The 26,654-nt window shown below is 35.1% G+C and overlaps 2 long non-coding RNA genes across 2 annotated transcripts; one reads left to right on the top strand and one right to left on the bottom strand.

The window, feature by feature from the left end:
* Positions 1-1,861: 1,861 nt before the first annotated feature.
* Positions 1,862-25,029, bottom strand: LOC119070942. The gene is made up of 3 exons (XR_005086571.1): positions 25,017-25,029; positions 23,345-23,349; positions 1,862-1,974 (listed from the first exon to the last, which is right to left on the bottom strand). It is a non-coding gene; the product is annotated as an uncharacterized LOC119070942 (long non-coding RNA).
* Positions 17,895-18,889, top strand: LOC119070937. The gene is made up of 3 exons (XR_005086570.1): positions 17,895-17,950; positions 18,264-18,455; positions 18,773-18,889. It is a non-coding gene; the product is annotated as an uncharacterized LOC119070937 (long non-coding RNA).
* Positions 25,030-26,654: the final 1,625 nt, after the last annotated feature.

Raw genomic sequence — 26,654 nt, 5'->3', positions numbered from 1 at the left:
AAAGTAATCCAACCCCAAGGTTTCGTAATAACACACTTTAAATAACAAGAAAATATTTGCATTATCATCGAAGATGCAGACATGTGACCATCGTACCTCGATCAAGCTGGGACACGCAAGACGGTGAAAATTTGTATAAGCTTACATTGCATAACCATTTTTCTATGCTGTATCGACAATTAACAAATTGTTTGTAGGGTTTTTGGACAAAGTTATTCGGAAATCTCGTGACCACTATTCTTTTTATTGCTCAATTTTAACTAAATCCAATCGGGGGCGCGTCTGACCCGTGCGGTCGGAATTTAGTAAAGCTCTGATCCGATCAATTTTTGATTAAAAGCATTTTCTGAGTACAAAAAATCACAATATTTAACATTCTGACCCGGGCTGTGTGACCCAGATTACAAACATCCAAATTTGAGAGTCATTGAGGCCAAAGGGGCCGGGAGTCGAAACGTTGCTGTAAATATGTGACTTAGTTACTAAAAAAGATTTTTAAACTTTTTTTTTGTAGTAGTGCACTTGCGTCACATCCGCTTACAAACGTAGGAGCATGATTCCTTAAACCATTAAAAAAAATTAATTTTTTGTTGTAGTAGAGAATTTGCCTCACGCCTGTTTACGAGCGCAGGAGCCATCATATTCATACTTAGTACAAGGTTAATTTATAACACTAATGTAAATGGGAACAACACACTTCCCACTGTGGTTAAATGTGCATTTTGCTGGAAATATTGTCAACTGAGGATTTTTTTTGTAACGTGTTACCGACTCAATTTCGGAATTGACTTTTTGTGCAAGTCATCAAAATTTCACCGAAAATTTTATCAAAATGTACAATACCTACATCAAAGCCAGTCACGGCTTAGAACTTTTACAAATGACACTTTTCATTTCACCAAATATAGTCTGAACACATCTGTTTTGAGGTTTTATTTTGTGTGAGAAATTTTCAACGATAATTTACTTTGACAATATTTCTGAGAAATAAATTCAATTCTAATCACAAACACGTCATTTCGACCACTTTGAAGTATCCAGCAAAAGGTCAACCAAACTGACAGTTGGGTGGTTACAGCCAAAGCCACACAAAATTTTCAATATAACTTGGAAGGTGCGGGAAAACAGGAAAAGTAGGAAAATATGCAGTTTTGCTTGCTTTCTCGCACATAGCAATTACTGTTGTAAAACCTCGATTGTCTTAAAAATGTAATTTTTTTCTTCTTCTCGTTTGACAAATCGTACACCATTTTTAAGCGAAAACTTCTGGAGATATGCTTGAAAAACTGGCGAAGAACAGGCAAAACACGCTATTTTGGTTGTTGTTTCACCAACAACTACTGACCAACCAGATTTTACTAAAACGGAAATATTATGATGCGTCTCAATACCTTTCATTGGACATATGGCACACGATATTTGAGCGAAAATATGTTGGGAAAATCGAGTTGGTCGATGAGTAGGTATAGGAGAGACAGCGTGTTTTGCCTGTTTTTCACTAGTTTGTCAAGCATATGTCTGAATGTATTCGCTGAAAAATCGTTTGTCAAATGAACGGAATTGAAGAGACGAATCATAATATTTCAGTGAAAGAGCAAGCAAAATAGCGTGTAGGTAGAAAAACTCTAGATGTTTTCGCTCAAAAATGGTGTGCGATTTGTCAAATGTCGAGACGAATCATAATTATTCATTTTTTGAACAATCAAATCTGCTTGGCCGATAAGTAGCTATTGGCGAGACAGTGTGTTTTGCTTGTTTTACCGCTTTTTCATCAGTTTTTCAAGCATATCTCTAGATGTTTTCGCTCAAAGATGATGTGTGATTTGCTTGGTGATTTGTTTATAGAAAGGTGTCGAGAAGGAACAAAATATTTAATTTTTAAGACAATCGGATTTGTACAACAGTAGCTATTATCGAGAAAGCAAGCAAAACTGCATATTTTCCTATTTTTCCTGTTTTCCCGCACCTCCTTGGCTTGAGTTGAACGTTATAATAATATATAACATCCAAGTTGAACCTAAATACTGTATAACATCCGAATAAGATCTTACCATACGTATTCTCCATATTATATGCTCTAACGATGTGTGTATACACCACACCATAATGTATTATACATTGTACGTACACGCACCATTCACATTCGTCTCACGTTCTTCATCAAGCATACACAATGTCACAATGGGTTTTCCGGGTTTTCATTTCATTTCACTCAAAATCAGCAACAAATTTAACGAAATTTGCTCGGTCAATATGGTCGGAAAAAGAAATGAAGAAAAACCTGTCAATACTTCGCTCTCCAAGAATTTCAACTAAAAAAAATCTTTTTTTTTTGGAAATAATCAAAATAAAACCACTTAATGTTCTCCTGTGGAATTTCGTTCTGAAATTGTTGAACGAATTTTCTTTTTTGTAAATTCAGTTTCAGCTTTGGAATTTTTCAATCTTTTTGATTGTGTGTTATAGCCGGATGTATCTGACATTTTTGTTACCTGAATCCTTGTTGTCCTCCCATAATGTATTACTCGGCTACCCAGTAAATGCTTCATTTCATATGAAATTTTTTCCCAACAATTTTTTTATATGAAAATCGATTTGAAATTTCCGATTAAATTTTTTCTCTCTTGTGTGCCAATGTTGACGAACATGTTATGGATATAATGGAAACAAGTCAATCATTTAAAAAAACTTGTTCTACCTTTTCTTTATGGTACTAAAATAGTGTATTGTGCACCGAGTTGCACAAAGAAAGTCGATTTCTGTCGCACTACATTGTCGCATAGGTTTTTGTACGTTTTTCAAAAACTTCTATTTTTTGCTTCAAGTGAACTTACAGACCACAACAGCCCCCAAAACAGAAAACATGTTGGATTTCACTTTACAGCAATGTAATTAGCCCAGAAACTCTGCTTCCATTTACTTAGATACCAGATATTGCTATCCCACAAAATCCTCTGCCGCATTTGTACTTATTTACAGGGCAAGTCTGGTGAGTCTTTCCTCTACTGGCGATATCTATGCATTTTCATAGCTGAATTTACGATTAAACAATGTTAAATTAACATAGAACCAGCCCCCTCTCTAATGACGCCACTCATGATTTCATAGCTTAATACGGATCAACATAAAACTCAAGGCTGTAAACTTTGGGGAGATCACAATCGCAATTTTATTAGAAGATGGTCGGGAACACACCACTTCTGAAGATTTTACATATAAAAAATTGCACCACATCTTCACGACGACGTTCATAGGAGGTGAATTTTTGTATGAAATCTGCCATTCTATCGTCAACTGTGGTGTGTCACCAGCATATCGGTATCTACATTTCCTCCCAAAGTTTGCAGCCTTGCATAAAATGAACGGCACGCTCCATTGTAGAGATATGATCAAGTTGGTACGTCTGCTGCTGAGATAGAATGCGTATGTCGATGACATATTGGATTACATTTAGCCAGTGAGAGAAAAGTGCATTTAAATTTCACACTAATGCGTCAAAAATGTATGTGATTCCACACGAAACCAAAAAGAAAATCATTTACAAGCGTATTTTATTCATGCCGCAGGTGTACCAACCTTATCATTTCTCTGAATTGGATTGAGAGTGAACTGTGACGACCATAAGGTACGTCATCTAGAAGAATTAAAAAAAATGACCTCAAGCTAAATTCGAAGTTTTTGAAAAGGGTATGAAATCGATACTGACTACTGTTCAAGTGGATTTTTGTGTGGATTGAAGAAAAATTTCACTATCAACGCACTGCAAGCATGAGTGTTCGTAGTGACAGCTGCCAAACAGAGTACTATTTTGTATGACATTTTTATTTCCAAATTTATAAGATACACTGTTCGTTTTCAGCACTCTATTCAGAGTATCATTTAAGCTTGAAGTGTGTCGTCACTATTAATTCTTAGAAAAGTAAGTGACTTCACAGCAATAGAAAATCGCATTTTTCATAAATAAGAAATATGAAACAAAAATGCTCTTTGTTGGGTCGGGGATTTATATTAAAAATATGAGATTTTCATCCGACTTATCAATTTCAAAACATCGCTTGAAACATCTCTTGATTTGCATGAACATGATAAAAATGCTGTGTCAACTTTCCTTATTTCAATTTCGCCCCATACCAAAGTAAACGAGACTTGAGTCCAGGTAGTTTCGATGCTTTTAATTAAAAAATGTGATTCTTGATAGAAATATATTCATTTTTTTATGCAGAGCTGGGTTCTGCTATTAACAACATTACCCTTATAAATTCCGCTGTTACGTAGAGAAAACCACAATTTACAAACCAAAAATTGTTTTCAGTTTGCATATTCACACACAGTTGGAATTGGAGCACTAGAAATCTTTTTTTTTGGTGTCTATTAACACTCAAGTCCTACGGAAATGAAATGTAAATTCGAAAACCTTTTCAACGAAATAGGGACACATAAACGTAGTAAAAAGTTGTAGTCGCATAGGATAGAAATATGAATGTGTGTTAAGCATCCTTTCAATATTTTATTTTTAAGTCAGAGCGTGGGGAGTCTTCAGAGGAAAAAAAAAATCATTTCAAATTGAATATTCTCCCTTTTTCCCAACACACAGTTGATCTTATAAGGTGAACTCTTTGAAAAATAAAATTGTCTTTTCAGTATCGAGTACAGAGCTTTCGAATAAATTTATTCAATACTCACAATGTATTTGGCGAATTGGATTTCAACACTTTCGTACAACTACATCAAAGTAGTTGAAATCATCAAAATACACTTCACCAAATTTATTGTGACTATACCGTCTTACACCCGACTGGCATAGTAGATAGTTGTCTATATAGTCCAATGAAAAACACGAGGTGTGTACGTATCCCGAGGGGATAATTAAATTTTTCTGCAGGAACGTGAGGTATTTTACTCAACAAAGCAATAAATCGACAAAACAAGCTTGATACAAAGCATGATAACAAGCTTTTGATACAAAGCATGATTTGATATATAACGCAATAATGCCTGCTCGTGGCTTTTTGCCTTTATTGTCGATTACAGTTGAATAGCCTTCCTTTTCTTAAAATCGTCATATTTTTAGACTAGGATGTATCACATTTTATAGATCAGTGTCAAATAACTGTTCTTCTCTCAAAATAGTGTCAAATGAGTTGTCAATTTCACAAAGCTAACCTCAAACAATGACAGCTCCATATAAATTTTTGTAACATTTTGGTTAGCTTTGTGAAAATGACAGCTCATTTGACATCTCAAACGACATCGACAATGATCTATTGATCAAGAGTATGTCGTCCACTTTGATGACTGCCTTTGCGATTAAAATCTGATTTTCATGGTGAAGTACAGCGACTGTTTTTAAGAGAAAATTTTCCCGATTTTCCCTAATTTTTCCAAGAATTGTTTTTCAGAAAGTGTGAAAATTTGGGAAAATGTGGAAAAACATTTTTTCCAAAAACAGTCCCTGGAGAAGCCCTTCGCTTTTCTTAGAACATTCAACAATAACTTACAGCAATGATAATGATAGAGAACATGTAAAAGTGACGTTACCATGTTCTCAATCTGTCTTTTATTTGCTTAGTTCGAACGCACTATAAGAACATGCAAAAGATCAGAATTTAAATAAGGGGCCTCCACGACACAGTGGTCCAAAACTCTAACATAAATTCAGTTTTTTGTGTTGATGTAAGCCACTTTCCATACAAAATTGGAGGCCAAATGACAGTTAATAAAACCTGGCTCATGTCCATTCTTGGAGTGCGTTGTTAGTGCACTTTGTTCCTAACATTTATATCTTGTGACTATGACTTGAATGTGTAGAACAAAATGGGCTGATAAAAATAGGAGAAGCTCCTACGGAGATTGATAAAATGACGGCACTTTTATAAGCAACGCACTTCAAACAAAAGTGGTACTCTAAATAGGGTACTGAAACTTGACAGTGCTCCACACAAAATTTTACACTGTAAAAAGAGTTGGGATAAAATGTCATATAAAAAATACTCTATTTGGCAGCTGTCATTACTAGCACTTTTGCTTGAAGTGCTTTGCTGTAAGCAATACCCTCTCTACCTATCTAACTACATTTATTAAGGTGGTAAAAATACCTTTGCATTTTCTATGTAAAATTAGAAATTAGTGTATGATTCTACAAACAAAAACATCAGGTGGCATTTTGACAGCGACGCAACGAAGTCTGTTTGCAAGAGAAGGTATTGCTGTAACCTTATTTGTGTTGAGTAGAGCAAACTTCATAATACCACAATAAGTTACAAGCAAATATTGTCCTCAATTCAGAAGCTCTACTCTCGCCGACATTACGCTTTTCTTTCGTAGTACTATGGCAACAATTACCACACGTAAAAAAAACGAATTAATTTGAGCGTACTGTGACCATTAAGTTGTCTTTTCTAATATTTGCACATTATCATCTTGTTCCTTCTACAACAAAGTGGCCGTAATACGCTGAGCTTATTAATTGCCATCACAATGAAAAAAGGAGCACAAAAAGGAACAAATTAATGTAACATCTTCACGTTTACGTTCTCGTGTGCTTTTTTTCTTTTTCTCTACTTTTCTTATTGTAGCGGGTGCGTAGTGCGTATATTTCAGCAAAAAAAAAACGGAAGAGAAATTATGCAATTTCACTGATGCGTAATACACTTATTGTTCCGTTCCGTGGCATATTTTATGGGCGTACATATATATTGACTTCATGAACAACTGTACATAAACTGAGCCATACATAGATCTGAATTACATGTACTGTAAACACTGCTGGTATGGATACTTCCATAGCGAATAAACACAATTTTCGCCAGATGAAAGTGGTATGTGATTTGAATTAATGATATGGTGCGGGATGTGATACTAGCCGTGATTACGGTGTGTGGTTCATTACCTATCGCCATTAGGGAAATAAATGGTTCCATTTAATCAATATAGTGGTTTTTATGGTGACATTCCGGATCGTGTAGCACAGGTTGCGGAAAATATATTGGCACGTAAATGGTAAATAAGAAATTTCGAAAATGGTTCGGTCATCAATGCATTCGTTTGGCAGAGTATAGAGACGAATCTGCATTAACGATTTCGGAATTTCATGAGCGTTTCTGCATGCAATGTGGCACCAATTAATTTTTAAGTGGTTGAGTAGTTAATTTTGAACGGATGTTGGACGGACTACAATGCATTTCGTTTAGAGCAGCAATGTTTCGCACTTCATTAATTAACAGCTGGCTAAACTGCTCATTTCACAGACGGCATAGTTAGTGATTAGAATAGTTATATCGAATCAATTACATGATATCACAACCAAGTAGTTTCTACACAGAAAATGCAATCTATCATCTCATTTGTTTTACCATAAATTTTGCTATACCGTCGGTACATCACGCTCTTTATCAACTTTTGTCGCCCGTTGGTGGTAACCGATGAATAAGGCGTCGGTCGTTAAAAGAAGCAAATTTTTGAACAAATTTTTGAAGTCGAAGAGAAAGCAACGAGAGCGTATGGTGGTACAGGCTTCATTAGCCGTTGGAGCGAATGAAGAGAAATATGAGCGAATGAAGGGATAACATGAGCGAATGTCATGCGAATGGTGCGGCCGGACTTTCCGATGAACATACACAGTAATCGGAGGCTGATGAAATCACATAGACACTGCGTCTCTTTTGTATAAGATAAATAGATGACTTCGGTGTGTTAGTTAAAACATACAATACAAACAATCGTAAGCGGTAGCTGTTATCACTAAAGTATTCATAGCTCGATACGTTCTTTGTATTTCTAAGTGGAGAGATAAATCATTGACCAAATTGTATCTCAAGCATTGAAAATCTTCAATTATAACCCAACAAACATTAGAATAATGTCCTACTGTTTGTTCAACCCAGTCCGAACAAAGTTTGTATTTCACGACAAATCGGAGAACAGTAATCCGAGAGAACGGTAATTATGTCTTCCCATTTACTGTCGTATTAAGAGTTCTACCTCGTGAATGATTCAAAAGATAAATAAACTTGCAAACACCGAGACATTATGACTGTCTAGACAATAATCACAATACAAAACCAATTTAACCATAAAAGCTTGATGAACACAATCACACGCAACAAAAAAAAAACAAATCAAATCGGATTCTCTGCGGTTTCCACATACAAAAGAAACATCAATCAGATGTTGCGAAAAGCTCTCATTCGGTTCGACGAAGTGTGTAATTATTTAATAAAGACAACACATACGGCTGCCACAGATTACAATCGACGTTGATTAATTGCAAAGATGGTGGTAACGACTAAGCAACAGTGTTTTACCATTCCCATTTCATCTGGAAAAACCACATCTCACACGGAATTAGTCTTTAAATTATTTAAACAAGTTCAATTTATATTCGTTACCAATATCTGTTTAACTAACTAGCTGATTTACGTAGCAGTTTCTATACATCGGTTGAACCATAGCACGGCTACTAGCATTAACATTCTAATTTACAGTCAAAGTCTTCACAATGTTGATACACGTATGTACATGTGCAAAGGGAATAAATGTAGAGAAAGAAACGTTTTCTACGTTAATGCTAGGAGCAGTGCTATGGTTGAACACCTCAACCATACGAATATAAAGTCAATATTGATTTACTTATTTCACCACATCATCCCTTCGAGTATCACACATTAAACAATTTAGCTGGATAGAAATACAAAATTGAGCTATTCGAAGCCAGAAAATACGAACGTGACATTTAACCTAACAACAAATTGTATGTAGTCATTGTCTGGAAATTATTTATTAAAAACAAGATTCGAGACGTTGATGCTCTTAATGGTTCAAAAGCCAGCCTTCTGGAATAGAAAATAGAAAGACTTTCTATAACACATTTGACGGTCCGGTCGTTACACGTACTAAATCTGTAGTCACAGCACTGCTTCTAGCATTAACATAGAAAATATTTGGATGCTGATGAAGTCAAAATTGGCGCTGCATTTGTTACACTACACATACACACATAATTGAAGACCTTGTGACATTTGCCTTACGAGCGTTAATGCTAACAGCAGTGCTATGCTGTAGTATATATATTAGATTCTATACCCAAATTACAAGCCAAAATTGGTAATTTTCGTTTGCCTTAATCTGTTTCACAACTTCATGACCCTGAAAGTCATTGAGTGAAGGAAAAAAAAACAATGTTTCAGTACTGGCATGGAAAGTTAGAACTGTCTGGTGTCTGTAAGTGAAAACGATTGTAAATTTTTATAATAAAAAAAACACCAACTCATCCCATCCGTATTTTCCGAAAAAGTTAGCTGATGAATTTTGTTTAAGATCAACCATTTTTTCTTAGTATGACAACACTCATCTCCGTGTCGTACGAAATTGCAGCCAAAAATTTTGTTACAAACTTGTCTTGTCCCTTATCTCAACCAAAAGTTTGAAATATGGAAGACGTTCTTTTTTCACAATCAGATTAATAAAGTTTCTTTTTCTAATCTGACCATTTTCGTCCGTAGCTCATCTACATATTATAATACAAAATAAACCAACATTAACCGAAAACAACGCAGGCAAAACTTCTCGGTGTCTTGTAAATTTGTAGTATCAAAATGAGCGGGAGAAGGTCATCGAAATCAGACGAATGGGACAAAAACAGATGTCAGTAGATAACTTATACATTACCAACGAACAAATTTTACGCAACGCCTCTAGATAGAGTAATACGGTAACTTCGTTCTTCTTGGTGTTTTGATGCCTTAGGGGTCGTTCACAAATGGCGTGATGATATTCTATAGAATCTTTGTCATGCCCTCTTACAAATTTTCTTATAAATCCCCTCCCCCTCACAGCGAGAAGGAATTTCTGAACAGTCCATTGTGGAGTAAAATATCTTACGTAAGATACGCAATAGATGGTAAAATTGTCAGCCCGAGGCGAAACCGACATCGTATGCTCAAAATTCCAGTTTATGTCCAAGATTTTACGCAACTCAGCATCATAATATGCAAAATTGGCAGACTTTAGATGCCTATGTTGCATAAGTCGTCGCATCATAATGTTCGAAAACTGATGCTTAAATGTCGATTGGAAAAAACGTAGTTCCTAACTTCTACAATCGAAATAGCCTTGCAGCATGCGTTAGGAAAAACACTATATTAGGCCCACGATTTATACTTCATGTCACAAATACCCATTATGATAACTTGGAACTTTAATTGTACTAGTGTAAAGAAGCCTGTATTCGTTCTATAAATGTAGAACAAAGGATATTCCGTCGTATTAAATAAATATTATCCAGGTAATGCCTGTGATCGTATACATTGTAATCAAACTTTCTACATAAAACTGGAGCAACCTTTTACATTAAATTATGATGAATAGACAGCCCGCTATAAAGTAAGTGCACATTTTCATTCTCCTTTACTCCACTCAAATTTAAATCGCAAATAAATTTCAAATTCTAATCCAATTTTGATTGAGCCTGGGAATAAAAAAAAAAATTGTACTTTCATGTGGAAAGACACTGTTTTAGCATATAAAGTGATAGGAAGATTGCGAATGTAATGTACTTGGTTTTCAAATTTAATGTGCTTGGTAACTTGTTCCTTTCAAACAATTTCGAGAGGGAGAGAAAGTGAGAGACAGATAGTGTGTCGTAAACAATTTGTTAAGACTTAATGTTGAAACATATTGCTATCGATTTTATTTAAGACTAACATCCTCCGCGATGCATTTTAATTTTGTTGCAGCTTCAAATAAGCTTTGTTCGTGTTCCAAGTGCTGTAGCTCTGCTGTCAATTATTTAAAATGCAATCCGTTTCGGTAAATTCTCTAGACATGAATAAAATATGAGAAAAATAGAGCTAATCGGGTTAGTGAAAAATTGCGATTGGATTTTTGTTAATTTGCATATTTTTCCGAGCGAACATGGTAATTGGTTGTTACTTCAATTATTATTACAAAAATATTTTAAGTGATATACGTATAATATAATTGGATATAATTGGAGTCCAATTTGTTATCGGATTTGCGTTGTTTTCCAGGTTGGTCAATTATTATTATTGTTAATGGTACACTCAAACGGAGGAGCGAAAACGAAAGCGGATTTAGGTTTTAATGCCTGTCCCATACAAGTAGGGATATTTATTTGACAATACCAATACTCTCTTTAGCAAACAAGCTCTCAGCTATATGTGTCAATTTCATACCATATTTCTTTGCATTCAACAATAGTACATTACTATGCAAGGGAAGTAAAGTGATATCTCGTATCCAGATGAGTAAAAGTAACCGAGGGCTTTAGCCCGAGGTACATTTACTCATCGTGATACGAGATATCACTTTATTTTCCGTGTGTAGTACGGCGTTTTACTATGCGAGTGATGTAAAGGTTATTGCCTATACATGTAATAGCCTTATTACATGCACCAGCATAGTAAACACTATTTTACATTTTGACTGACTATGCTGTAATACATGAAAATTTCAAAGGCTACTTAATACTTTCACCACCTTAACGAAAGTTTTTTTTTTTGCTAGAGAGGGTATTGGCAAGACTAATAAGTAATGACCATTACTTTTCTGGGTAAGTAATAGCAACGTAAGTAAATGCATGAAATTTGTCTTAAAATGATTATTATTTGGCTCAGATATGCAAATGTTACCCTCGTCAAAATAACAGCTTTTAAACCTTGGCGCTCAAAACACACTCGCGAGTTCAGCTCGTATCAAAAATTGATCCCTCATGTAATGAATTACTTCCACCGGACCCAATGTTTATTTCGTGGATAAAAACGGTTATTCACACCATAGACCATACCACGAACGCATGAAATAGCATTTACATGACTAGGGATAAAATGATGAAAAGTAGAGTTTTCGTGAAAAAAAAATGTTGATCCGAGGCGTAGCTGAGGTCAATGAACACACGAAAACGAGACTTCATTTTTATCTCGAGTTATGTAATGGATTTTACATGCTGAGTGCTTGAAAGATGATTAGCACGGTTTTTGACGCGTGTATGTAAAATTATTTGTTCACCTCGGGGAGAAATGGGAAATTCCAACTTTCGCTTTTGTCGACTTTCCTATTTTCTGCCCTTAGTAAACAAATTTCATATCTTGGGACGAATAAACCCACTTTTGCCCCGCTAAAGAATATATTCATTGTACATAACTCGGGGAAGGTGCTTTTTCGCGAGTACACTGCATCAAAATCACTTTTCCCTTGTTATGTAAAATGAGAGCTTGTTTTCGTCCCATCTAGTTAACAATAATTATTAATGACACCATGCAAATAACCTCCACCAATGGTAGAATATTAATTTAGAATCAATCAATCAATTTGCGATCATTGTTTGACGTATTCCTAAACTGATTATTCGAGTAACAAAAATGAACTTTTGTGTACAATCGCTAAAACGAACTGGTGTGCAAAATAACGTATGCACACCAGTTTGATTTAGCGTCTGTATTTTTGAGTTTTTATTTCGAATGTTTACTTACGTCTGAAGTGAGTTGAAGTTTTGTACTGAGTGTCAGGCAAAATACTCGAGCTGAAAGAAAAGTGTAAAAATTGTAGTGTCAACTTAATTATACGTCCGCATTTCTAAATTTTCATATTGGGGAAGTTGTTACCCCGATCCGAAGCTGTATTTCAATTCGTCAAAATGAAAATTAGTAAGAGCATATTAAGTACTGTGCTTTAACTGATTGAACAATTTAAATCACGGCAGAGTAAAGTTACGACAGAGTGATCGTGTTTAAATGCATAGAGTAAAGTTTGTTGCTGTATAAGACGTAAACATTCATAAAAATTAGTTCATACAAAAATCGGATATTACTACCATAGTATGTTAGTTAGTAGCAGAGGAGTCCACAGGTCGTCATTGACCTATCCCGAAGTTCGATCTGTTATGATTATCCTAATTTAGTAAGTCAGAACTTTTACCATTCAGCTATGCCAATATGGTGGATCGAACAATCTTCGACGTGGGGTAATTTGGCACACGGTGCTAAAACAACACATTTTCCAACTACGTAAAAGGCGAACTCGCACACGATTTTTCGATACGAAAATTTTGTAAAGGGAGTCATTAAGTCGATGATATGGGTAAAACGCATTTGCAGCAATATACTTTCGTTTGTGAGTTCACCTTTTACATAGTTTAAAAGTGCGTTCTTTTGGCACCAGGTGCCAGACTCCCCGATACACAGTCTTCACAATTTCAAGCATTAGATCTTATCACTAAATCCTCTAAATTTGACGCTTGTTGATTCAGTGTTAATGCTACCGGTGTTTTACTTTTTGTACATCATTTGTAACGTCAAATCTTTTGTATTGTGAGACGTGGCACGTCTCTTTTCGAACCTTTGAGACTTTTATTTTTACTCGCGCGTAGTTGTAGTTGTAGTTGTTGATAGCAGATGCATAGTCATTTATGTAAAACTTACAGTTTTACAAGCGCTCTTCAGAATTTGACTTTTAAGCTAACTGGTGAGTGATCGAAAGAACCGAAAAGCAAATTGCAATGCAACCTTTTATAATGAGGATAATGGGGCGATTTAAAACTATGTTAATTAGATGTTCACACTTTTCATAGATCGATATAGTATATTTCAACATACTCAACACACATGCTTCGCCCGCGCGTGCACACACATCGAGTGTGTATTGGGGTATTTTGAAAGATATTTTTCTGTATACGTGAGAGTGTATTGGTGAGCTATTATATGAATCGGTCGGTAGGGAAAGCAAACGGTCGAGAAGGAAAGTAACGGTTGGGAAGGAATGCACCAACACACTCTCACTATTACAGAAAAACATCTTTCAAAATACCCCAATACACACTCGATGTGTGTTTTCGCTTGGGCTTCGCCCGCGCGTGCACACACATCTTGTGTGTATTGGGGTATGTTGAAATATACTATTTCTGTAATAGTGAGAGTGTGTTGGTGCATTCCTTCCCAACCGTTACTTTCCTTCTCGACCGTTTACTTTCCCTACCGACCGATTCTTTTTTTAGCTCACCAATACACTCTCACGTATACAGAATATTTATTTTTTTGATACCAACATCGAAAGTTGATACTTTCGCCCTCGAAATCCGGGGCGAAAGTAAAAAAATGCAAGTTATGTGTTTGAGCGGGGAGAAAGAAAGAATACATAAAGCGAAAGTCAATTTACATAATGCGAAAGTCGACTACATAATGTAATAGTCAACTCTTGTCAATAAGTGTACTGCGATCAAATAGTACATTGAATGACAAGGGGCGAAAGTAAAAAAATTCAACCGTGTGCGAGAGTTGATGCCCGCGCCGAAGGCAAGGGCCTCAATCGCACAGGTTGAATTTTTTTACTTTTGCCCCGAGTCGTTCATACTATTTTTTTTGATACCAACATCGAAAGTTGATACGTATCGCAAACAGCAGAACAAAATGTTGAAATATGAAGGCATTTAGCCAGAAAATGCGGGGGTCCAGGGGGCGGCAGCCCCCTGGTATATCAAAAATTTAATTATTTAGCCATCACAACAACAACACACACAAAAATTAACAAATAACTAACAAATCATTCAGCAACAAAAAGTATCAACTTCGTATGTTAATTTCAATAAGCGCACTGGCGCACGCTTTATTTCAATTTTGATCGCAGTACACTTATTGACAAGAGTCGACTATTACATTATGTAGTCGACTTTCGCATTATGTATATTGACTTTCGCTTTATGTATTCTTTCTTTCTCCCCGCTCAAACACATAACTTGCATTTTTTTACTTTCGCCCCGGATTTCGAGGGCGAAAGTATCAACTTTCGATGTTGGTATCAAAAAAATTGAAATGAAGCATGCGCCAGTGCTCTTATTGAAATTAACATACGAAGTTGATACTTTTTGTTGCTGAATGATTTGTTAGTTATTTGTTAATTTTTGTGTGTGTTATTGTTGTGATGGCTGAATAATTAAATTTTTGATATACCAGGGGGCTGCCGCCCCCTGGACCCCCGCATTTTCTGGCTAAATGCCTTCATATTTCAACATTTTGTTCTGCTGTTTGCGATACGTATCAACTTTCGATGTTGGTATCAAAAAAAATAGTATGAACGACTCAAGGCAAAAGTAAAAAAATTCAACCTGTGCGATTGAGGCCCTTGCCTTCGGCGCGGGCATCAACTCTCGCACACGGTTGAATTTTTTTACTTTCGCCCCTTGTCATTCAATGTACTATTGTGTATCTGTTTTGGACGATTGTTTTTAGGCACTTTCGCGAGCTGTAGCCCGAACTAAGTGTATCCAAAACAGATACTCAAAAAAATGTTCATGTAAGGGGTCGAAAACCAGAGAAAAATCTCAAAACTCCCTCATTTTGAGCCCCGACACATGAAAAAATCATTTGATATAATAAATTCAGACACGAATTAAAAAGCGTGCTTCGTCATATGTGACTCCAATGCTAAAATAAAATACATAATTTCACATTAGAATAACAACTTAGCAAACTAATCACCGGTCAACTTACTGCAAACATTGGTGGTCACAAACTTCAAAAATCTTTAAATTAATCAACGAACTAAGTATGTAACAACAGACATTCAACTAGACTGAGTGTAACTAGCTAATCATAGAAAACACAAATTCGTGTAACAATGCAACAGCACACAGTGCAAATTTCATCAGAATTTCAGACAGTGCTATTGTACGTCGATTGCCTTTTTTATCGCAATCATTTCTAGAATGTCTCTCTTCTTTTGATTACTTTCTTGATAGACAATTTTAACATCTTTCCATAGCGGTCTGTGACCAGTAGAAATCCCATGATCACATGATGCGCTATGTTCATTGTTACTGATGTCTATGTTATATTTATGCTGACCAGTTCTAAGACTTCAAATACTGTAAAGTCTGGCTGCAAAATGCTGCCGAAATGCTTTATTCCAACAATCAACAAAATATTTTACAGCTTACATGAGTGGGAAGTTTGCCCTTGCTTCGCTCTGGCCATAACTCAGACGAGTCGTTATATTTTCTCACGATTCAAGGTTTTGTGAATGTAGTAAGTACCGAGTGACTTCGTTTTTTGTACAAAAGAGTAAGAATTCTCTTTTCACATTCACAAAAGTAATAGTTATTTACGTATATGTTGTGGACGGTATATTTTAGGCAATTTCGCAGATTGTAGCCCGAACGAAGTATGATTACAATATTGTGAACTGTGATTGAAACTGGTATAATATGGGCATGTATAATTTAATGTGGTGTTGCATGCATTGCATAAGTAATTTTTTTTTTTTTTGTGTTTAATTTTTAATTAAATGTTACTAAGTCTAGCACATGAGATAGGAAATAATTGATCCATTAAATCAACCAATTTAATTTATTAAAACTTTTTATGCAAAGTTAATTGTTTCGAAAAGAACACAAAATAAGAACAACAATCACTATAATCACTACAAAGTAAGCATTTACAATTCTTCTTTTTCGTTATTACCTTTTTTTAATTGACGTAGACTTTGTTTTGCTAAAAAGTTATCACGGTGGGGCTGAACCACTTTTTTTGAACAGTTAGTGAACATGGGGAAATTCTGTTGGAAATGATCAGTGGCCAGTCCGACTCAAAAAAGCCCTTATCGGGAAAAAATCCAAAATACCCATCTTTCAGGGCGACTGTTTCGAATAAGTCATATTGGCTCATACGACTGCGCCTATACAAAGCAATACGAAAAGGTTGTGTCAATATGATTGTACGTAACAAGGTATATAAACATACCAAGGTAATGCAAACCCTCAGGCAATAGCAAGAAAAACGGATCCAAACTTTCGGGGTGAAATTCCCATGACGCTGATACATATAAACGTGCTGTACGTGTGTGTATCAATATACCTTTCATTCACCACAAATTCACCCGTAACTATTAATTCGCATGTCTTTGCGCATTTACATTACCTTCATTGTTTATATACTTTGATATATAGTAGTTCATACATCGCGAACGGAGCGAGCGAAAAAACTTTCTTTAAAAGAGCAAAAAATCGATATTTTTCTTCTGGCTTCCGAATTGAATTAATTGATCATCAGAATTGCTTTAAAGAATCTTTACGTCAAAAAATGTTTCAAAACTTGCGATACCACAACAAGTTTCATTGAGTTGAGTTTGTAAACTATGGTTCGAATACCCTCACCACAAAAACGATTTTGTCACACAAAATAGATTTCCTCATTACCGAAATCTAGGTTCGTTTGCTTATGATAAGTGCCGTTTATAAAATCGTCGTTTACCGGAGGTAAGTACTCAACGATCCCAAGCGATCCCACAGTTTTCTCGAAACATAAAAACGAACGAACACGATTTCATCCACAGAGATCGATTTTCATATAAATTTTGTTGAGGTTATGTCTCAAATAAAATGTATCACTTGCTTGCAAGGATACATTTCCAATTTTTTTTCCAAAACTTTGGAATCATTTTGCAACACGCTCTTTCTGTAAAAAAATGTTTTTCAGACCTTGCGTGATTCGTCTATCAAAGAGCAGAATAATGTTATGATAATCATAGTAAAAATACGTATATAATTCAGGTCGGAAGTGACACATTTGAAATACAATTTTCAGATCAATTGATTTCATTTAGAGTATAAATGTAACCGGGTGTGAAACGAGGTCCGGATTATTATCGAATTAGAGTGAAAAATGTGGTTGCATTTATTCTTCACATTAACATTAGTGGTGGTTGCGAATTGCATAAACTTATCGTTCATTCCAGTAAGTGGAAACCATTAATTGAAAATTATGAAAAAAGAAAAAAAAATCTCGATTTCGTATAGAAATTATGGAATAACATGGACATAGTGAAAATACAAAACATGAAAAGCGGTGCCTTTGAAACTGATTTCAAAACAAAACGATACAATCGATCCACATTGGTTATCTGTGGTACATTTACGTTTAATGATGACATCCCCAACATTGAGGTACTTTTGAACACATAAACGAGTCATGGCACAGAAAAATACATATTTAATGCCTATCCCATACGGAAGTGAACCATTACATGCATATGTGCCCCCTACGGAAATGATTCATTACATGATGGGTTTTTTTTTTTTACTAAGGCCGGGCACACAAACATGTAATTGTGTCTACTTCCAAGTGGGAAAGACATAAAAATAGCTCACATTGGGTGCGGTGGATGTAATTCATCACTTGGGATCAATTTGTGATACTTGCGAACGCACTTGTGCGTTTTAAGCAGCCCGGTATGTACTATCAGTTCTTTTCTTTCAGTTCGATATAAAGTTTTTCTATAGTCCCCTGGGAAACAATCAGTTCATGTTGATGCCTTACATGTGGCGAAGAGGTCCGCTGTGCGATTTTTTCAACCAATATTTTCAGAAGTATGTTCAACCCGTATTAGAAGATGTTTCGGATGTTCCGAAGGCTGTTAAAGGTCAACCAGTGTGTCCGCTATACGTGAAAGTAAGAAACAATTTTTGTATTGTTCTCCCGCAGTTAAGATATCAGCTGAATAAATTCGTATCCACGTCGTTTCTAGAAAAAGTTGGACCATCGTTTGGTGTTAAAATGTGTTGGCTGTTGATTTTTCTCGTAGTATGCTACATCACCACAAACGTATATCATTGTTACTCAAAGCCAACACTTCTTCACGCAAAACGATGGTCCATTTTTTCCAGAAAGGACGCATACATATCGAAAATATATCGTTTTTTCGCACAGATTTAGGCTACAATTTAGCGTTGTGTCGATTCGTCTTAATTATTTTTTTAATTTCTCAGAAAACGTATACTATTCAAGAGTATTATCTGCCTGAAGATATATTTCCAAACTATTTCCAACCTGGAACGTACAAATGTGAACTCAATTTCTATAACGTTAATGGGGCAGAAATCCAACAGACTTTGGTTGTCATATTAAAATTGTATTGATATTTTCACGTTTTGCGAATGGAATCAAATATCAAAAATATTAAAGCAAATACGAAGAGATATTGTTATAATGCCCGTTATTGAAGCTGCCGCCATTGATAGTAATATAATAAGAAAATACATAAATATGATTAGTACAAGTAAGAATGCACTTATCTGCTAAAAAGGTAATTAAATAATTCAGTTACCCGAATTTCAAGTGTGGAACTGGGAAGAGAAGATGGTGACAATGTGGAGTGTGGAGTGGTGCAATTTTCGGAACCATCTCAGTACCACCCTAATAATCCCAAACGTCCGAAAGGGAATCCAATTATTATCAGGGTCTAACGGTCGAAAATGGGTAAAAATGAGGGTCCGTAACCAAAAAAAAACTTTTTTAGTAAAAATGAAAATGAGGGTTCGTAACAGGAAATTTTTTTTATTTTGTAATAAAAAATGAAAACAAGGGTCCGTAACAAAAAAAAAAATTTGGAAAAAAATAAAAATGAGTAACCCAAACAAAAATTTAAAAAATGTACCCTCAATTTCAGTTTGATAAAAAAAATTGAGACAAAAATGAAAATGAGGGTTTGTAACCTTAACAATTTTTTTTTAAAGAAAAAAATGAAAATGAACCTAAAAAAATGTGAGAAAAAATGGAAAACTAATAAATGTGTGTATTCACGATAGAGCGTGTAATTTCCAAACAACTTCTACAAATTTGGTTTCAAATGAAGATAGTCGGGTCGTGTAGATCGTAGACAGGGAGCATTTGTTCTTTTGCTTGCAGGAGAATATTTTGGCCAAACTATTGATGGGGCTTTTTTAGTCATCGAATAAGGTGAAAAAACACTTATGACAAATGGCAAAAGTGCCAGAGCAATTGGTCAAAATTGACTTTGTAAATTTCAAACGACAACATAAAATCAGATTCATTCACTTTCTTCGTAAACTACACCTTGTTTTTTGAGCTCTATTAAAAATACAAAACTCAACATTTGTCGTCTAATTTTATTGGAAATCGCATCGAAAATCAAACATAGCGGGAACTTTCAGAACTCGTACTTGATGTACGAAACACAGCTTTCATCGTTCACTTTTTATGTTTTCTTTTGTTATATTCACGTAAAAATGAGCTGCCAACTTAAAGATGTCAAACTCGAGCGAAGCGAACGAGAAAATATTTGATTTGAAGTTTCAAAGCTTAATAATTTTCATCAAATCTTTTAAATGCTATTTTTGGCAACCAGCTTGATTACACGTAACGGTTCCCACAAACTGAATAAATCAGATGCTTCTGACAGAAGTCTTCTGTGCTTTAGTATAATGGTGGAAACCATAATATAGATCTACACTGGATTCCAATTAGCTTTGCGAATTATTGAAGTTATTTAGTATGATATTTCGAAGTACGAAGAAATGTCTCAAAAAGGCAAAAACATTCGATCGCCATATACCAGATTTGAACAAATCTTCCAACGCCAGGTCTTTCACTCTACAGTCACAGTTTATTTTTCATATACGAATCGTATAGCTTTCGTATGTTTTGCTTGTACTTATCCAACAAATACATCAGATGAACTTGACTTTTTTTGTGTTTTCAACGTTATTCAATCCACCTTCACACACTAATACAATCACATTGATACATAGCTCGATTACACATACACAAGACAGCATAACACGGGGTAGACACTTAATGGAAAAAAAGGTTTTAAATCTGATGAATAGCGTTACAGCTGAATTTTTTTATAAAAATAATTTTGACAGACAGGCTTGTATGGAAATCCAACATAACAACGAAAAAAAAAATTCAAACAAAATTCAAATTTTTAACGGTCAAAAATTATTTTTATAAAAAAATTCAGCTGTAATTCACGCCGTAAGCGAGCCTAAAATTTGAATTTTAAGTGAACGATATCATGAAAAAGTGAAGGTCGACTTTGAAAACGAGGATAATATGTCGAGTAGATCAGCAGTAAAATTGTGGAATTGAAGTCAGTAAATTACCTTATTGTTTCATTTAAATTTTCAAATATGTACACAACAGTCAAGGGATCTGACCCCCCTAGTAATAACGTAGTATTTTCTGTAATTGCGAAAGTTTCATCATTAAACTGAAGTATAATTTAAAATAATTTCCTTCAAGGACAAGGACGCATTAAATGAAGTTATTTTTGATTTTTAAGTCTTTTACTGTCTCTTTAATTAAAGAACAAAGTTCTACAGTATTTTCAGTTTCTTCATTAAAGTAATAATTGAAGAAAGAGCTTGTTCATTGATGCAGTCTAGACTCACTCAGCCTGATATTTGAATTGGCTGTATAATTATGCAACATCAATAATTACACAGGCAAACAATGATTGTAACACGTCATTCACGTCACATTACAGTATTTGTTTACTGGATTTTCATCGATATATTCCACACTCGATGCCGCGCATATTTTATTAGTGGTACCATCATACCATCATGTTTTTGTCCCCTCTCTAAAAAAAAATGGAAATTTGTTTGATCAACATCGAAAATTTGAAAACAAATTCCAGTGTGTCACATCATTGCATGTCACGTAAAGCGTTAAGAGAATTTTATTACCATCCAGCCGTATGGAATTTCGACTTGCCAGTCAATTTAAGCTTAAATATCCTGACGTATCTATATATCCATGAAGATAATAGCACTAAAGTGATACTATAGCTTGGTTGGTTTTTGGTGTTTATTGAAAAGAAAGAGAGAATAAAAGAAGATATATTTTGAAGTGACTGGAACAATATTGAACGTTGTTTTTGCTTCCTGTATGCAAAGCACGCATGCATGAAAATGTTTGATCAGTGAAATTTGTAACATAAAACTTCTTTTTTTTATTACAAAAAAACCTATCAAGGAAGACACATACCAAAATGTAACAGAAAATGAATTTGAAGCGTATCAGGGAACTTTACATTTTTGCTTTCGATATCAAGATTGAAGTGAGCGTTATTAATTTAATTACTTTCACTGGAATCGGATGTGCTAGATAGGAAGTTTTTTACGTTGGTTAGTTGGTTGGTATAAGTACTTGCGGTCAATGTGGTTTCCGAAGAGAAATTTTTATAATTTTTTTGCGAATATTGCATAAATTTAACGTTCAGTATGGAAACGAAAATATTGGTAATATAACTATGTTATGAGGATGGTATAAGTAGGTTGCATAGGTTATGTTTTTTTTTATTGTGAAGAATGGTAATGGAAACATCGAAGCTTGCTGAAATTTCTGCATAAATGTCAGTAAGATATTTTCCTTTACTAGGGAGGGAAAATGGACTTTCCGTCCGTAGGAAAAAGTCTTTCACTCCTTCGTAAAGGAAAACGCCATCCTACACTAGGGAAGTAATTTGATATTTTATTTGGATACGAAATATCAAATTCCTTTACTTGTATAATATACTATTATTGTGTAAGCGAAAACGAGACAACCACATAGGGGAATGACGTATTTGACACATCAAATAGAAGAAAAAGAAGAATAATTTTCGATTATGCATTCTACTTGAATAATTCAGAAGGGAAAACAGAGCGCGTATCAATTACAACACTCGGGATAAAAAGTTGAAATGTCCAGTTTTTGTGAATATTTTGTACTCGTATACGCCTCGGAGCAACAAATTTCACACGAAAATTGGATTTTTAATCTTTTTTTTCCTTGTCATGTGCTACGTACCTACGGGAAAATTTGCTTGCTCACGAGGGGGAAATTTTTGTCCAGAGCCGAAGGCCAGTAATCACTTTTTACAGTCATAAACAGTGATGTAATAGAAATTTATGCAACCGAGGTGTAAAGTACTTTATTAGGCTCTAGATGTGTAATTATGACACGAGGCCGCACACATCTATGACATATCTAGAGCCTAATAAAGTACTTTGCATTTAACGTTTTATGACAGAGAGACATCTAGAGTTTGCAAATTTTGCACATTATGATGCTGAGTGGCATAAAGTGCAATTTACCGCGAGCTGGTAATTAAATAGTTATTAACGTAAATCAACAATCAACATAGTTATTACTGTATACTGCAAGAGTATTGGTGCGAGGGAAAATATTTTCCCATCGCTAGCGATGGAAATAGTCCTTTTACCCCAAGTTGTGCTTGAAAAGCATGAAACATGAAAGGTATCAAGGCGACCGAGTTTTCGACGCATTTCTCGACGTATTTCGTCGAGATAATTTTTCAAGCACGGCCGTTAATTGGTCACACAATAGGTTCGTTCCTAACAACTGTAAACCCGAACTTTGACAACGGTTTTATCCACAGAGGTGAACATAACGTAAACGTTAACAATTTGCTTTGTAAATTTTTCGTACAAATTTTCGTCAACCCGAAAGTTCAGGTTAAGTTACCTTCTGTGGATGAAATTTGACATTTCGAAATGACCTTGGAACAAACCTATTATTCAATGTGGAACAATAACTGCTGTTGCACCACTTAGGAATTTCATCAATTTTCTTCAAACAATTAACCAAGTGATAGATCGATTTCATCAACTTCCATTTAACAGCAACCATTAACTCCTACAAAAACACTACATATACAACAACAGCTCATCGGAAAATTAGTTTGAAGTGTTTTTCTTTGTCATATCCGCAACTGTTCCTATACCATCCATATCGGTAGTTTGTGGCTGAACAAAATCAACATTATTAATTTTTCATGGAATGTCTGCTTCCAACACTTGATTAATCATGTTTTACGACTTTCGTCGTTAGATTTATTAAATGGACATTTACCAGTAAAGCTTTAACCGTTGAGAATGTATCTTCATAAATGTCAGGGGATAAAAAATTAGCTTTTATTTCTGGTTTATTCTTTCATTATGTTTGACCTTTAAGTTCGGGAAATATTCGACACTGGTGCGTATTGTGATCATATAATATTTGAGAATGAAAATGTGAATTAATTGGTCGCTGATTGTGAAGAAAAGTTTATTTAGTATCCATCAGTAATACCCATGAGAGAAAATATTCCGTTTTCGACTGCTTTTCGTCAAATGAAGGATTTGGATGTCATAAATAACCATTTAGACACATGAGGTGTATTGTCACACTCTACCTATGCTCTCGAGTGACAATCTAAAAATCTAAAGCCTAAAAAAGCATTTTCGCAATTCCGGTCCATAATCATCACCTTTCCATGCATTCATTTAATGTCGTTTTAAAGGTATTTATTTCACTGTATTCCTGGACACAGTGCGATATCAACTTTTTTTTCGCACGCTAAAGATCCTATTACCTTCAACGAAGGCTAAATTTTTATAAATAAAAATCTTGCATTGACCAGAAATCGAACCCCCGACACCAAAAGGTATTTGAACACAAAGCAGCGACTGTAGCCATTCGGCTATAGATCACCAAAATGACCGCTGGCGTGACGATCGACGGTTCGGTTTTGTGTGCAAACACTGACAACCAACTTTGCTTCTAAGGGAATTCCCGTATTTAGTTCATTTGCATTCATTTCAAAGAATTGGACGCATTCACTTATTCATTACTATGTGAAAGTGTGAAGTTGGTTTCGATTAGTTTGCACACTTTTCCCCACCATTCCTCACGTTTCCGTCATCAGTTTCACCAAACGAAGAGATCTATAGAGTCACACAATTATACCGAACGTATTGTTGAAGCGTATATACTAAGCATTGACTACTCGATTTCATTCAACGCGTCTCTTTACATCACATTGCAATGTATTATGGCCCGAAATTGCGAAAAACGTTGTATCTACCACGGTAGGTATGCCGGTATTTTTTCGCACACGACGTCTTGTCGACCTCGGCTTCGCCTTGGGTCGACAATCGACATCTAGTGCGAAAAAATACCTTCATACCTACCTTGGTAGATAAATAACTATTATGCAACTCAGCATCATAATGTGACAACTTTACTCTTTACGTTTCTTTTGTTGATAAAATGTAGATTTCAACAACGTTAACCACTTAAAAAGTTGACGATTGCTGAGTAAAAGAATGAACTTAATTTTATCGTCAACTACGTAAATGATTTAGGATTTCTGATGGAGTCCATTGGAACCCACTGTCTTACAACTCAAAATGGAGGGAGGCAAAACTATAATGTCAAAACGAAAAATAATTAAATTTTGACTCGACGCAAATGAGTCAAATAGTATGTCACCGCATGTTGAGATATAGCGGTAAAAGGACACGAAGTGAACCAACTACTGTACCGAAGTCCTAAGATCTTTCGCATCCGGTTTATTGCAACGACATCTTGCTTAAAATAGCGAAGCGACGGTAGAATAGAAAAAAGGATGAGTTCAGAATATATAAAACTCATGCCGCTACTGATGGGAGTACAGCCCTTGCCTCTGGCTCTGGCAATTTCCACAAACTAATAATTCGTGCAAGAAACCATACTCGGAATACCAATTTGTTTAAATTCATGTAAATTTGCGGTCTATTGTGCACGGATTGTCTGTATTTTGTGTATACGAAATTATGGTTGCATCACAGTGAAACGAATACGATACGATAATTTGGGCAGGCGTCCCACTTGTCCGAAATGTCCGAAATGTCCGAAATTTTACACATTTGTCCGAAATGTCCGAAATGTCCGAAATATTCTTCAAGACCTGACCAGAATTAAATATATAAACTTATAAAAGTCTCATCTTCAAAAAAATTGCCTGCGGCGCGCTTTACAGAATTTTTAATTGAACTTTCAGTCTATCAATACTTTGTCCCTAAATTTTTATTCACTTGACTGTAAGTCATATGGGTCTTTATGGCAGAAAATACCGGAAATGTGTATAGGTACCGCTATCACTATAATTGAAAATTATGTGGAAATATGACGTTAAATGTGTAATATTTTTTTAACTTGAGTAAATCTAAATCGATTTTCAAAAACGTTTTGTTCGAAGGAGAACTGAATTCCTCAGGTCAAGTTTTTAAATGGGCGTTATCAGCTCAATGGTCTGGGAGTAGTTCTCGAAAAACCGATATGCTCATTGTTTCTTTTCCTATGAACACGATAACTAACTCAGCTAATTCAGCTAATTTTCTAGACCTGGTTTTCATTCAAAAAAGCATTTCCTCAAAAAAAATCCTGTTTTTCTGATTATGGTACTCGGGCATAATGTTACAATTCTTCCTTCGAGTGAAAATCAATAAATCAATATTAAGATAATAATATAACGAGTGAGCGCAGCGAATGAATATGTTAGAAAATAGATGTAGCTCTAAAAGACAGCCACGTTAAGAGTTTCCTGCGTCACATCTTGGCTGACTCCAATATCTTTTTTAAGCATTTTTTCAGTATAGTCGACATAAAAAAATTTCGAATAGAAGGGAGAATATGATCGAATTTTTGAAGTAATAGTACGAAAAGTAGACAAAAATTCCAACAGGTTTAATGGAAACTAATTACAAGATTCGCCTGTGGCGCATCGAAATTTTAACCTTGCTTGTGATCATTATTTCTTCCATCCTTCGATGAAATACATGCAAATGATGAAGGAAATGACGAAGGAAGTGTATTGACTAAAAACCACATATTTGAGGAAATTATTCTATGCGAGGAAAATGTATTTCTCAGCATTTGTCCAAAATTTGAGGAACGGAAAGAAGCCTGACCCGTATTCAACCTGGTTTTATTTAAACATACAGTCTCGCAAGGTTGAAATACGACATGTTTCTGATTCGGGAGTTGTGGTTTGTAATTGAATTCACAAGAATTTCGTTTGACAAATGAAGATCTGGA

Source organism: Bradysia coprophila, chromosome II, assembly GCF_014529535.1.
Source record: "Bradysia coprophila strain Holo2 chromosome II, BU_Bcop_v1, whole genome shotgun sequence".
Taxonomy (NCBI): Eukaryota; Metazoa; Arthropoda; class Insecta; order Diptera; family Sciaridae; genus Bradysia; species Bradysia coprophila.
This window is presented reverse-complemented; position numbering and strand designations above follow the sequence as displayed.